A 16,220-nucleotide genomic window follows, 5' to 3' on the forward strand; every position below is an offset into this window, starting at 1 on the left:
GTTTCCTGGAACCCCCTCGGCTCCAGGTTCTTGGCTCGGGCACCCCTACTGTGCCAGGCAGAGGTATTGCTGTCTCCTTCTGCCGCAGAGGTACCCTTACTGTCCATCTGCTTCCAGATCGCCCTGTACTCCGCCACAGCTCTGGAGGAGGCCCCCGTCGATGACAGAGCCCCCCACCCACTTAGCTACTTCATTTCGCTCTCTTTCGCTCCACTTATACTTCCGAGAGGGACATGTTCACCCCAACCCCGACAAGTATACCCAACCTAAGGGCATTCTTACAACGCGGGAAAGCCTCTCTTAATTCCCTGTGGAACCTTTGCCACGGTATTTCGCCTCCAATTGTCCTTTGTTACTCATGTAGCCTGCCCCTTGTCACTCCCTTCTGAATGCACTGTTAGCTACCTCATGTATTTGTTCACCCAATGGCGTTGCTTATCCCCGCACATCACATTCAGGATCTTCTTCCAGAGGCACCCGTCACCTTGGACCCACCCTTGCCGTTGTAACCCTTAATTACCCCTTATGCAGCTGCTAGAGCCTGACAGTGACCATTGCATTTGGGTGATTGAATTAGTCTCTCCTCCCTACTAAGCCTTTGGGTACACCTCTCTCATAGTTCCCATTCACCACACCGCTATGGAGATCTTGTACGGTTCTTAGGACACGCCCCTAGTTGTAACGCCGCACCTCTGATGGGGATTGCTAAGGTACGGTTCTCAGGCCACACCCTTAGCTACAAAACCACACCTCTTAATGAGATTCCTCGGCGGTCAGTTGTTTCGTCTGATATTTGTCCCAACAAGGAGGGCTTGTGAAGACCTGTCCAGTGCTGCAATAATCATGACCGTGCATGTCCTATCAACTCACTGCAAGGTTTTACCTCATGTGACTTAACGTCTGCTTGTTAGCAAAAGTTGACCTCGAGCAAGAAAGACTGCCTCATACAGGATGACGTGCTTGTTAACCCTGCATTGCATAATGATTTATATCGTGGGCCAGGACAGGGGGCTGTGCCGCCTGCACAAGCACTTGGTGTTCAGAATCTTTACTATCATCTTTGAATATATGTGCATAAAACCAGAAGGTGGCGATGGTGAGCCATTGCAGTTGTTCATCATCCTTGTCGGAAATGTATTGCTTCCTTGATGAAACATGCTCATGGGCGGGTTCGACTGGCGTCCTAATGACAGTTCTAATTTGCCATAATTACAGCTCTGCCTGAGCCTGACCTGCTACCTAACGTACCCCTCACTGTGCCTCGATGTCACCTGCTGCACACTCTGCCATGTATGTCCCACCAGCTTGCTCCTAATGGATGCATTCTCAATGTATACATAAACTCGTGCTTTCAGGGGCATAGGACCCGGACTAAAATCAGGGCAAAATATACTTTAAGGGGAGTGCTATCTCGGACTGCTGCCCGTATGGTTGAATGACATTGCATTAACATGTCAAAACGTCCAGGGTGTACACCTGAGGAGTGTAGTGGGTTACTGCCTAATCCAGCCGTGCCTCTTAGGATACATGTGCTATTTTAGACACATTCGGATTTGTACTTGCATATAACCTCGTGCCCAAGCCTTGAGGTGATTGCAAGATAAGTGCTTTTATCTAATTAATTGGTTCCAGACATCTGCCCATCCCCCACTCCTTCGTCCCTGCTGCCCTCGCTCTGGACTGAATAGAGAGCACCGTTGTGCCTATCTAGTAGGATCAATGACCCCCATTGGTGGTAATTTAAACCAAGTTGTACGCACGTATTTTTGACCACTGATTAGTACAAAACGATACTGGAGTTTCCTTCCAGGATACCTGCGTTTGTCAGTTGCAAGAGAAAACTCTCAAACTGGCGCTTTGCAAACTGCCTGAAGATTCCTAGAAGACGGCAAGGCAACAAATGACCCTAACATGATTCTCTCGAGTGCATTTGTATAGGACTGAAGGAACGCCGAAAAATGTCTCCAATGGGTAAGTCAACTTTACACATTACCTTTAAGTTTACCAAGCTACCACTGGGTGAGCACAGGTTAATTGAGGGTTCGCGTTTGGAAGGACCCAACGAAAATGGTCACACTAAGCTGGTCCTGATGTGTTTCCTCACACATTATCTACGGCAATCTCTGAGACCACCAAGACAGCACAATTCTCGAGCTGCGGTGGTTAGTTAAGGTAATAATTAAATTGAAACCACCCCTTCATGGATAATCATGTCTGGTCCCCCAAGCTGTGCGGTCCAATGGTTTCCCAAATTAGAGGCTGCAATTGTCGGTGAATTTCCTCTCTGGACACACGTTTAGTGCATACTTACGCAGGAGCGGCTACACATACAAGCATTATACTAGAGAATAGAGCTACACTTTAATTTGACAGGGAAGGGGTTGTTAGAAAATTTAAATCCGGTAAGAAGGGTACCATAGCCCATAACTTACAATGTTTACCCCACCTGATCTGAAGTGCCTTCCATTGAAAAAGGTGTCCTGTCATGTGCTTGGAGTGTATCGCACCGTAACATGGCATGTACATATTGGGTAAAATATTCATTCACCAACAGATCGCAACCTTTGCTATCACTATGCCATAGCAGTGACCTCATTGTAATGAATAATTACTTACCTCTGCAAGTGTCCTGCAGAGTATTCGTGCAATACGCGTGCACCCGGTATAAGTTAGCGGCACCGCTGTGCCGGTAAGCATCTCGTACTGAGCAACCGTGGGTCACCTAGGAATTGTTATCAGAGCATACACCTTGTATAGCGCCCGTTCACTTCACCTAATCCTAGCCCCCTGATCTCAGTTCGCCCTTTCACCTCCTGTTCACGCCCGGCGCAGTCACGTGATTCCCCGCGTTCTCTAAAGGCGCTCACGTATTTATTTATAGCTTGGCATCTGAGTCCATTCTACTGTCAGTGGAATCAGTGCCACGTACATATGGCGATCGCATTGTGTATAAGCTTTATATGGGGTGAGCGACGTTGTACATAGCATTATAATTGAGGACAGTGACAGCTCCATCCTTTGGACAAAGCGAAGGCCGGAACATCGCAGCATTCAGACTTCACCCCTTAAATTGCTACCATCCATTGCTCGGGAAGCTAAAACCCACTCCATCGAGATTTCCATTTCTTACGCAAGTACCAGCAACAGAATTTAAACACGCACGCAAACATCGAGACCGACGCATGTAGCCAAGCACGTGCACTAATATTTTCGGGGAACGATAGGATATTTCATCTTCTGACCCTTTCCTGCCGTTGTCGGCGCGGTGGCATACCAGCACAGAGCTTTGGGTACTGTGCACGCTCACAGATAGCGCCGTATCTGAACCTTTCACACACCGCTTTTGGCCGCGCGGCAGAGAAGCGTGCCTGTTAAAAGTCATTTACCTACTGCACAGGCTGCCATGGTCATGTTTCTTCCAGTGGGCAGCATTGCAACAAACTGAAATTTACCATGCATTACTGAATCGCCATGTACATTGCTTATGGCAACTTGGCACTACGATGCTAGGCTGTGTGCGTTGTTGGGGAATGCCTAAAAGCCAGAGATCAACACTTGGCCTGCTCCCTGCTCTCATACGAGGTGAAGCAGCTGATAGTTACTTGAACCAGACACATCGTGTGTTTATAAGGGAATTAACCGTTATACTCCGCGGGCACTAGTAACGGCCTTTTGCTGGGCACAAAACCTATTTTGTGAGCAATCAAACGGTGGATCTGTTAGTCCGACAGCGCACCTACTAAGGGCCTTGTGCACAACATACCCTACGTTGCAAAAGAAAGGAAATGCTTAGGACCCGTATCGATATGTTTGTTTGGAGTCGGTGGGTGTCTTTCATGGTATTCACAAAGAAGCACCGGCTGGAAATCTAGGACAGCCATATTCTTCCAGGAGCAGTCTCATTCACATTTACTCATGTAGAGTTTCAATTAGGTGGAACATTTTGCTGCGGAATAAATGTTCACTCTCACTTTTCCCTCCGCAGAAAACACTTTATTTCCACAGAAAATTATTTTTTCCTGTGGCCAAAACTCATGACCTTGCGCGCTAGCGATTGGCAGCTGGGCTCATGTCACGGAATCTGTCGGCTGGAAGGAAGCTGAGTCATCTGCGTCTGCAGCTTCAAATCCCCGCGAGCTAGCTCACCTGGTTATGTGCCTGCTGCAGCGATCTGTGTGTGAACGCGGGTGGGGGGGGGGGGGGGGGGGGGGGTGATCCCTGAAAGTGCGGGCGCCCCTTACTGCGTGAGCCTCGGAACTCGATTCCCCAGAAAAGTACAAAGCGCCTGCAGAGGACCCCGAACACCCGCGCTCCTAACATAATAGAACTATTGAACGGTAGTCAAGCCCATCTGGCTACAATACCGTAACCGTGAAACTGGCTATAGTTCAGCGGGATTATTGCAGATCATCACAGGAATTTACCAATCAAGACCATTGTATAAAAGTAACACAAGTTACGGGTCTGCTATGCATTGCCTCGCTGCACCCAGTGGTCCGAAGAGACAGACTGGCTCCAATCATTGGCAGGGTCTCCCTCAACTTCCAAAGATTCATATTAAACGTGAACCCGCAAACAACAGCACTACAGTCATGCAAAGCCACAAGGACATATTTCGAATGACAGTTTTAACGTTTAGCCCTCTGGAGTAATGAAGCTCCTTATGCTCTGTGCACAGGAACAATGTCCAGTTTAAAAGCGCCGCGTGCAAAGACCTGAATTCCCGTAGCCAAACTTTAACTGCTAAAGGATCACGGCTTTGCCGCACGCAATGTGACATTAATAAAACCAAGCCGTACGGAGTGTAGATGGACGTGTGTAGTCTGCGCGATCACCCACACGCTCGATCCTAAAGATTAAACTGCCATATGAGGGTAAGCAGCTATGAATAAACGGAAATGAAGTGGGTCGGGTGCCACTAACGTGTTCCTTAACTTTCCCGGAACGCCAGTTTAGCAAAGAGCTAAAGCTGGACCTCATGACCCTGCGCTATCGTGACAACTACTGATAAGGGTCTTGTGAAAGAAACCACTCAAGATTTTTACCCATACAACTCGGTTCCACCGCGCATTTCACACAGTGCTTGTTGATTTGAGATGTCTCTGCAGTGGTCATACACGATAGGGTTGAGATGCCTCACTATGCTGTTATAAAGTGTTTGTCATGCACAGTGCTTGTTGATCTGAGATGCCTCTGCAGTGCTCATACAGGCAGCATTTGAGTCCCCTGGGTTGTGCTGATTACTAAGGGCGTTTGAGATGCTTCCACCATTGCTAACAGAAACGGTATGAGACGCCGGGCCCTCGCTGATATAGACAGGATTTAAGATGCCGGGGATTTGCTGACAAAAAAGGTTTTTTTTGACTGGAATGCCCTTTCATGCAGCAGAGAAGGGTTGAAAGAGGGTGGCACCGTGGAACAAGATCCCAGGGGCCACCCAGCTTTATTCTTGCCATGTTTGCCTCAACAGATTTAAGCAAAAATAATGGCGACCCAGACAGACAAAGGGGAGAATGCGGCTTTTTTTCCAGCAATGTAAAGAAGGCTTTTCGTGCAGCCATTCAGGCCAGCCTGTGCGTCCTCCCTTCTGCGGTATAACTCATCATTCGGGGATTGTATGTACTGTGGAACGGTGCAGTAGGTTAAGTTTATGTAAATGCTGTGGTGAGAACGGACACATTTATATCCAGGCCTTTAGAACTCGCCTATTTTTTAATCGTCAATATTTTCATTAGCGACGAGTTTATACAGCTTCTGAGAAGACACCATACCTGTACTGCATTGCCTTTCTGGCGCACACCCCTCAAACATGCACACAAGCTCATGATGTATGGCATTTAAAGACCTCACCACTTTCACATACAGACATACTGTCACGCTCGTTACTCTGACAATCCCCAATCTCCCGCGACTAACAATAAGTGTGTCCTTGTCCTACTACAGCGCATTTAGACCTACGCGCTCTATAAATCTCAAAGAACATGGTGCTGTCATCGCCACCATTAATGCATCTACTGTTGGTAATAAAATATAAAATGTCTCAATGGCCGCCAAAGGAGAACGCCCAACACTGCTAGGCTGCAAATCAGTGAAGGGGACACGGATGCCTACGGATTACAAAACACTATGCGGGCCAGCCAAGGGCATGAATGCTGGTAGTCCGAGGGCCAGCATGCCGATACCCTCGTGCAAGTGGTGGAATAAGAGAATGCCTCCTCGCTGCCAAGAAGTTATACTGTAGAAATAACGAGTTAAAGTGGCTTGCCGATTTGCGGTCGCATAACCCTACATCAATGCCTTTCTGAAATACATCCTAACAAATCGAGGCTCATAAATGCAGAGCAGGAAATCTTTCTTGTTGGCAGGGTTTTTCATTTTCCCCGCGCGCATCCCCGAGCGACTGGCTGCCCAGCACACCACCGCGGCAGCAGAAAAGAGGGAACACGGATTCAGCAGGACGAGCACACATTATCAGCCAATAAACCAATAATCCATTAGTGACCAAGGCTGCTGAATAATACAGGCCTCTCATATTGCTGTAATTTATGCGGCCGGCTCGAGAATAGACAAGATTATTAGAGTGAAGGTTACTGGATGGCACATGATGCATGACCGAGCAGCATTGATCTTCACACAACAGGAAGGTGTCTAGACTCGCGAGATGTATGGCCCTAGCATTCGGAGCAAGGCATATTTCACTGGAAGAACCCTGAAGTATAGTAACACCGAGGTTACTAGACGATAACCGGTCACTGAAGAACCAAGCCCCGGGCATCCGAAGTATCGTGACAAAGGACTGCCGATGGCTGCGGCCCTGAATTTGGCGCCATTCGAACTGCGGCTACCTCAGTGGTCATTTCCTAGCCTCTAAATCTGCGCACCGGACTAAATGCACCGAGGTTACTAGACGATAACCGGTTACTGACGAACCGAGCCCCGGGCATCCGAAGGGCCGTGAACAAAGGACTGCTGATGGCGGCGGCCCTGAATTTGGCGCCACTCGAACTGCGGCTACTGCGCACCGGACTAAGTGCTGCGCGCTTGAATGCCCTCCTCTAATGTGCCGGACGGCGAAATAGCTAATAGGCTGATACCGAACCCGACAACAGTAGCCTTACTTTAACCAGCATTCTGCAGTGTGCCACGGAGTTTTTCCATCTGCTCTCTCCCCGCGTGTGCTCATGGCGAGTGCACAGAGTGCCCGCGCAGCTCGACGGATACCACGCACAATACCCACGGCTCATCCGCCCGCCTGCCCATGCGGTCAGCCCGCAATTTAGCCACGTCTCTCTCCCCCGTGGTATCGCAACCACAGGCCCCTGTGCAACCTGGGCTTGACCCAGGGACGGGGCGGGGGGGAGTAAAGAGCATGGCACTCACCTACAGACGACGAGACCGAACCGAACGAAGACGTGCAGCAAGCAGGCAAACAGCGCAGAGTAGTCCCGACGACACGCGGCGGAAAAGAGGAAGTACTAAACCAGGCTGGCCTAGATAAAGGCCCTAGGACCGCCCACCACCAACATGCTCGCCCTGCATTGGCCACCCCCTAAAGGGGGCGGCACCCTGCTGTCGCGCTGCTGCGTTTTGTTCGCGAGGCATGTGTCACTAAGACGCTGTCTCGCGTTATCTCCCCTTCGCGTCGCGCGGCCAGCGGCAAATACAGGATTATTATTATTAAGTGGTGGAGCCCTCATGGAAGCAGCTGCGTGCAATATAAATTATATTTCATTCAATAATTTATTCATCCATTCATTCATTCCCTCCACATGAGTATCTATCCTTTCCCTCTTCTGGGTATTTGCTTTTAGTTACTTTTTTTGTCTTTATAGGTATGAATTAAGGATTGTCAATAACATTTATAAGGTAATATCACTTGTCTATACCCAGTGCCACTAGAATTGTGCGGCAGGAGAGGGCCAAATTATGTGGCAGGGTTGAGTAAACTGTGCAACAAGAAAAGTCAAATCATGCGTCTTAATGTAGCACATCATAGAAATAGTTTTACTTTATTATGTCATCATTTGTAAACTTGGTAATACTGTATGAGCATTGACTGCACCTCATTAGTACGAGTTTAATACCCAAACATAGCCATACATAGCCAGAAAGGACACCAGTCCAGCTTTGCAAAGGACCTTTCACATCGGGACAACACGTGTTGCTGTATGTTTAGTAACGTTTGTTTGGTTTGAGCTAGAAACGAATTTTATTTTTTGTTAAAATCTGCAGATTAGGCGGCAGATGGTGGATTATGTGGCAAATAGCTGGTACCAAACTCATTACAGAACTTTCTGCCTATGTGGAATTGCACGCTTTGCAATCTGTTGGAAGCATTCAGGTCACACATATCATTACCTAACAGCAACATGGTACAAGTCTCTTACCATTTCTACCACCAAGTTATTGTTACATGAAATTTATTTGGCAAATTGTCTGAATCATAAAGAGGAAATGTATATATTTTTTCTTTTTTTCACCAGTTGTCCATTTGCCTAGTTGACAATTGGTCATTACGGTGTATGAGACTGTCAACCGGATCTGGCTTCGTGGTCAGCATCATATTTACCTCCAAAACCTACTCCCGGAATAACTGTGTCACCCTGGGCTCCACCCACCGCCCCCCTCCCCTGTCTTTTCAACAGCTATCTCACCTCTTTACTAAGACTGATTCACACCTTCTGATCTGTTGGCTACCAATATGTTGATGAAACTCAGATTATTATTAACATATAACATAACATAACATTCTCAAATCCAGAAAACCCCATATATAAACCACAAGGGGTGCAAATTGAGATGGACAGCTACTTCTGCTCTTGAAACTCTAGGGGCCACATCACCTTGCCCCAGACCTCAGTTCACAGGGCTTTGCCTCAAGCCAGATTTGTAGCACTGCCTATGTCACTGGGAGCACCCAGTGTAATCACGCAGACGTTGTTATGACTCAACACACTCCTACAGCGACAAGTAGCATGCTGCAACAAGAATGAACACAGGTGGCGCTCTACCTCATTCCAAGCCAGCAAAGTGTGGTGCTCCCTGCCCGACCAGATAAGGAAACTGCAGAAGTACCTTGCAAATTTAAGATCATTGCCCTAAGTGATGCATAAGCAACTGCAAGAAAACAACAATAGACCACAGAACTAGTGGGCCACAATGCAAACAAGTATAATAATTTCCAGCCTGAACTCAACAACACTTAAGCAGTGGGGGCTCCTCCCAGTGGTAGAGGAGCGTCGTTCCACTGCCTGGCACGGAGCCAGCAAACGAAAAATAAAACCATGCTCTAGCATCATTTTGTTCTTCTTTCCAGGCTCTGAGCCGTCTTGTGTATGGAGGGGTGGGGCATGGGAGGTGGGAGGAGAAGTGCTTGTGCACTCCCTAAGTATGCACATATGTGTTTAGCCAGATGTCTCAGGCCGACCAAAACACATATGTGTAATGATGGGGGCCCTGGGCCCTCATGCTGGAAAGGACTGATGCAGACACAGTCAGCTACATGGTACAACTGGCCCAGAGCACGTGCGCTCGGCCACTTTTATTAAAGCTGTGTCACCTGACCAGTGACATCAGTGGTGGGTGGGTGTTTAGTGTAGGGCATACAAAACACTAGACTGCTGACTGTGACTCTGGGTCACTACATCCCTCCCAAACTTGGGGGAAAATGAAAACAAACGAAAGTCCAACCTGTTGGAGAAAAAGTGCAGTTCGCAAACCCCACGACAAAGTTCAACCTGTGGGAAAGAAAATGTACATACAATATAAGACTGGACTCTATAATTTGAAGTGAGTCTCTTTGGTGGATTGCAGGTCGCAGATGGTGTAGTTACTGTATCCAGGACTCATGAGTCACTGTGGCATGGTTTGCCGTTGTTCGGCGGGTCCTATCTTCTGTCTGCGCCGCCTGGACATTGTCCTTTGCCTTGTCTTTGCTTCACACCACTGGTGACAGTTGGTAGCTAGATAGAAGGGTGACGTGATCCGAGTATTGTTTGTCTTCGCGGTTCTCCTCTTCAGTCCTGGTCCTTGGTGATGTCTCGGGCAGGCTTCAAAGTATTTCTGGGCAGATGAAAGGAGTAGGTGCATACATCCCTCTCACTAGGATGCCCCTCTCGCCGGTATTCCTCTCTCACAAGATGTCCGGGAGGACCTCTTTGCCAGGTTTCCACTGGACTGGTGTTTTCGGTCATGTTGCTCCACCATAGCCTTCGGGCCGTGAGCGGGGCGCTCCACGATCTTCACCGTTTGCTTCTTGGGCTGCCACGGGTTGGTGTGGAGTGGTCAGTTCCTCAGCCGGATGTGTGAGCACTCTCGCCATCCAATCTTCCGCTCAACCCCAAAGTTAGATTGTTGTCAACCGTCCAAACTTGCCCTCTTCTGCGATTGCCACATGGATGAATGGCTTGTAGGTGGATATCTTTGACTTGTGACGCCGGTGTTCCTGCCAGGCCTTGTTCTCCACTGCACTCCAGTGTTCTGGTGCATGTCGCCATCTTCTCCTGATGTTTGTGTGAGTTGGCTGGTCACACCTCTTCTCTTCTTGTGATCTTCTAGTGGCACCGTGGCACTCGCTTCCCTTCTTCTCCTCCTTTCCTTTCACGACGTGGCCGGTCCCTTTTCTTTTCTTCAACCACCCAGGCCATCTCCGTGTGGCGTGCACTCCACACGTGTCTCCCTGGTTGCGTCCTACCCTTAGGACACGCCTTCTTTTCTTCCAATGACCAAAACCAGGCATCGCACCTTTCTTCCTGTCGCTCCTCCTTTACTTCGGGTCGGTGTTATCAGACCTCTTCTGGGTCCCGTCCATGGACCTCTTCTTGAACTTCACGTCGGTCTTCATGTCAGAATATTCAGTTACTTTAGCTTTTACCTTCTGGCAAGTCTTCACAGTCGTGACCTGGCAGGTCATCTTCTCCTTTTCTTTCTGGGTGACCATCTGACTGGTCATCTTCTCCCTTTCTTTCCGGGCGACCATCTGACTGGTCATCTTCTCCTTTTCTTTCCGGGCGACCATCTGACTGGTCATCTTCTCCTTTTCTTTCCGGGCGACCATCTGTCTGGTCATCTTCTCCTTTTCTTTCCGGGCGACCATCTGTCTGGTCATCTTCTCCTTTTCTTTCCGGGCGACCATCTGTCTGGTCAGCTTCTTCCTTTCCTTTCGGGCGACCAACTGACTGGTCCGCATCTTCTTTCCTTTTCTTTTCGGGCGACCATCTGACTGGTCCGCGTCTGGCGGTGACTTTCTGGCAAGTCATCTTCGCTGTGACCAACAACAATAGAAGGGGGCTCCCCGTAGGGTTTCTCAATGATATACAGGCAGGCCAAGGGGGGACAAAACCACTGAGAGAAGAACAAGGAAAGAACCCTGCCACTTGATAAGATGAGGTCCTAGTAAAAGGATCCTATTTCGATAAAGAAAGGGGGTGATTAACACAGTGGTTGAAGCTACACACAGCAAAATTATGTCATTCCAAGAAGAATCAACAACATATTATGAAAAAATATATCTTTTTTTTAATTATTATTCTTATTTTTCTCCTTTAAATATATTCAAATCACATACATATAAAAATTTATACATTAACTGGTTATTGAAAAAAGCACACGAACAAAATTTCATTTCAGAATTAGAAACTGCCCATACTTCATACACACTACCACAGTCATTCATACAGGGGTTTTCCTAACTAAGGTAAAGACATTCAGCTCTCATTAATCCATTTCTCTAGTCCTGGTATAGACAACAATAGGTCTTAATTTGGTTGTCCAACGCGGGAGATTGTTTAAATCCAGGTAGATGTTATTAATACGGGTCCCGATGTGATTGGAGAGGGTTGCCGTATTCCTGGGACAATGTGCTTCGCTGTGACCCACTGACAGGTCTCCGAGGACGCGATCCCTGCGTCACTCAGTCGTGGTGGCGTGGAGTTCCTTCACTCCGTGCGCATTCCTGCGCAGTGCTGTTGGGTCCTGAGGTGTGGAGTTCCTTCACTTCTTGCGCAGTGCTGTTCGGTCCTGAGGTGTGGAGTTCCTTCACTGCTTGCGGGTTCCTGCGCAGTGCTGTTCTGTCCTGAGGTGTGGAGTTCCTTCACTCCTTGCGCGTTCCTGTGCAGTGCTGTGCTGTCCTGAGGTGTGGAGTTCCTTCACTCCTTGCGCTGTCCTTCGCAATGCTTTGCTTCTGGCGCGTTCCTGCGCCGTCTCTTGATGTGTCCCTTGCGCTTCTGGCGCGTCCCGGCGCCGTCTCCTTGCGTGTTCCTGGAGTTTTCTGGTGCGTTCCTGCGCTGTCTCCTGGCGCGTTTCTTGAATTTCTCTGGGTGCACTTGGGGCATGCTTGCTTACACAGGAGTCCCTTCCTTGGCTTGTGGCGCAGTCCTATTCTTCAGGCGCGTTCTTGCGCAGTGCTGCGTTGTCCCCTCGAGTTCCCTTCAGAGTTGACGTGTAGACACCACTGTTCTTTTCTTCCGTGTCTTGCTGTGGTTCTTGTTGTCCACCATTCCTTCTGATTCCTGGTGGTGGCGGCACCACACCTAGCAGACGTGGATGTGACTTATCCCCTTGCCTCCGTGGCAATTAGTTTGAGCAATGCTTGCTTCTGTGGTGTGTGTGTGTGGGTGCAACGGTGCTAGATGGCCACTAGATGGCTCTGCAAGCCAGGCAGCTCCCTGATTGATGCTGGTTTTGCTCATCCCGGCAGGGAGGCGAGGAGCAGGCTCTGGAGCAAAAAGGCAGGCCTGCCCAGGCCACGGGACCAGAGTTACCCAGGCAAGTGGAAAAGGGTCCTTAACGGTTGTGGAGGTGCTGGCGCACCTGTGGACACTCTGGGGGAAAGTGTTCGCTGCGCGACAGTCTTCTTTGTGTTGGTGGCGGGGCCGGCGTCTCAGTAGCCTGGCCCTGTTGGCGCATTGGTCCTCACGGCACTACAGGCGGGCATCTGGAGCAGGAGCCTGGAGCTGCTTGCTCCACTAGGGCAGTCTGTTCCTTGGCCGGCCAGGCGGGGGGGCTAGGGCATAGCTTCGTCTGCGCTGTTCTGACCAGCCACGGGTGGGCTCTGCACCGGCTTGGCCTACTTGGGGGTGCTGTGGCTAGCACCCATGCTCGCTAGTGCAGGCGGGGCATGGTTCTCCCTTGCTGCGGGTGGGCTCGCTGTGGCTGACTCGGCGGGTGAGCTCCGCTCAGTCGTTCTCTCGCCCGGCAGGTCACTGCACGCTGCAGGCGCTCCAGTTCATTCACCCCGCTGCCGCAGCCTCAGGGCATACACGCTGCGCGGCGGGGGACAGACAACGCTGCTGCAGGCAGGCCGCGGGTGGGCTCCGCTGGCGCTGCTTTATTTGAAATTTAATGTGGCTGCAATTACGCCCGGCAAGGCGCGCTGGTCATGCGGGTGGGCTCCGGTTATGATACAGTCACGGGGGTCGCTTTAGGCTTGCGCGGCCCCCTCCGCTCACCTTCGGCTGGCTGGCTGGCTTCCTTCCTTCACGCGGGTGGGCTCCTCGGAGGTCGTAGCGTTTGGCTACCAGTCCTGGCTCGGTGGCGGCCGATGCAGGTGGGCTCTGCACGGCTCTCTCTTCACCCCAGGTAGGGGGCTCAATCGCGGCCGACGCGGGTGGGCTCCGGTCGGTCGCTCCTCTTCACCCCACCCAGGGGCTGTGCAGGCTTTGCTCACAAGGTGTGGGGGTAGGCTCCCGGTCACCTTCTTGTCTGCAGGCAGGCCCGGGGCTCAGCTTCCGCCCTGCAGGCCTCTCGGCGGCCGGCGCCGCTTGCCCGGAGGGGTGTCCTCCACATGGGCAGTCCCCTTCTTCTTTACGGGGTTTTTTTTTTCTGTTATATGCGGCACGCGTGGCTAGCGTCCGCCCTCCTCATCGCCAATGTAATGATGGGGGCCCTGGGCCCTCATGCTGGAAAGGACTGACGCAGACACAGTCAGCTACATGGTACAACTGGCCCTGAGCACGTGCGCTCGGCCACTTTTATTACAGCTGTGTCATATGACCAGTGACATCAGTGGTGGGTGGGTGTTTAGTGTAGGGCATACAAAACACCAGACTGCTGACTGTGACTCTGGGTCACTACAATATGCACACTTATGTTTCACCAGCTCAGCTGCATTCAGTAGCTGGACCCGGAGAAACCCCACAGACTCCATGACCTGACCAGAGCATCCTTCCTGCCCGCTCAGGCCAATGCCCGCGCTGCTCTGCAGCACAGGGATTGGATGGGAGTCTGTCCCATGGGCTGCTATGACTAGGAAGCGGCCAGCAGGAGTGACACGATGCCGGAGGAGGCTGGCGGCGGCAGGTACGTTTTTTTATTTATTATTTTTAACATGCCCCAACCCATGCACACTCTCTTCCTTGCGCTCCCCCCATCTGCTCCACCACTGTTTGTTAATGGCAGCTGCCACTGCACTTAAGACAATTACAACTGCATAAATCTTGGTCTGTCTTTTCACATGTGTTTCAAACATACGCACAGACACAAACAGTACTACGTTCACACCTCAATCAACCTGTTTCCAGGACCACATATGCCTCAACCACCGTTTTCCACATAGATAATGTTACAAATACACAGTAGATACACATCTCTGCCTGTACTTGCTGCAGACAGCTGCAGCTCCGCAATTCTGGGCTAATAACAGCCGTGTGATATATCAGCGCCGGATAATAGAACATGACTTAACATTCTGAAACATACAGTTTCGACTTTTACATTATAACTGTGAGGATCTTATTCTGGACATAGAAACGCAGGCAGGGATGGACTGGCCGTAGCGGGCACCGGGCATTTGCAAGGTGGGCTGGAGGGGTGGGGGCTGATTTTGTGCCTATGGGGGCCGGTTTTGTCACTTGGGGCCTGTTTTGCAATATCGGCCCCCTGTAACAACCTGTAACAACGTAACAAAAGCCGGATCGGTGCTTTTTGCCACCCACCTTATCCCCGCTCCCAGGGCCAGTCGAGCAGCAGTCTGCCAGGGCTGGTTGCTGACCCTAGTTCGGCCCTGAAGGCGGGGGCCAAAAGGCATTCCAAAAGACAGAAGACTATGGGTGCCTAGCAACCAGTGGTCCAGGTACTGTAAAGCTGTCTTCATTCAGCGTCCATCACGCTCTGGGTAGACATGGAGGAATAGTCGCTGCTTACGTCAAGGAAGGTGTTGTAAGGCAAATCTATCTCAGTGCGACACAATAATCACAGGTCCATTAAATATGTGCATACCCAACCCTGCATGTGTGGTGACATTCGATAATATCCTAACAGTACAAAATCGCAAGAAAGGTAGAAATGATACAATACTACAATGAAAATGTTAATGCAACAAAGTAGCAGTGAAACCAAGGGCCCTGGCTGAGCAACTAAATGATCACAAACAACCAGTGCTTGTGGTAGCTCAGAGCACTGGAAATGTATAGGCATGGTACCAAAAGCAATGCGGTGTGAGTGAAGTAAACAGTGTTTACAAGCACTGAAGAATTTGCAATCAGGACACTGAAATAAAGCATCAAATCTCTTTGGCAAGCAGATTACTTGTAGCAAGTTTGTAAAATGTAAAGTTCAGGGCACTCCATGCTAGTGAACATCTGAAACAAGCAAAAGAAATGCAAATGAGTTGCAATGTACCCAATGACATGCAAAGAAAGGGGTCAGTGAATTAGATGTGAAAGAGTGAGTTTACTCGTTCTGGGACGGTCGGTTACTACCTACGCGTCGGGTTAGTGAGGGGTATATCACCTGCAGTGAAGGTATCTTTATGCATCGGGACCCTAGAGATTCTGGGTGATTGACTCCTCGCTTTAGGGGGACTGGCAAAGTGTAGGCCATAACAGTAGGTGCAAGCTCAAGGCACAACGGGCTGTCACCGGCTATGAAGGACTCTCTCAGTCCAGCTAGCCGGCTAGCTACCTGGGTGCAGGACCACCATGAACCATAAGTGGTGCAAAGGAGTGACGGCACTCAGTCAGTAAGTATACTTTATTGTGGCAGTTAATTAAACCTATATAAAATCAAAAATGCATATTAATAAAATTAGTAAAAATGTAATAATCAATGTTATCCTGGGCAAATTCTAATAGAATTTTAGAAAGTATTAAAGTAAATCATTCCTCTTAATCAAAGGTGGAAGTTCTTTATTTTTGCACGATTAGTCAAAATCTTTGCAAATCATTCAATAAAATGAATGGAAAGAGATGCAGCAGCAGCATACAGAGAGAAAATGGCGTAGC

This window comes from Lissotriton vulgaris, chromosome 3_1, assembly GCF_964263255.1.
Source record: "Lissotriton vulgaris chromosome 3_1, aLisVul1.2, whole genome shotgun sequence".
Taxonomy (NCBI): domain Eukaryota; kingdom Metazoa; phylum Chordata; class Amphibia; order Caudata; family Salamandridae; genus Lissotriton; species Lissotriton vulgaris.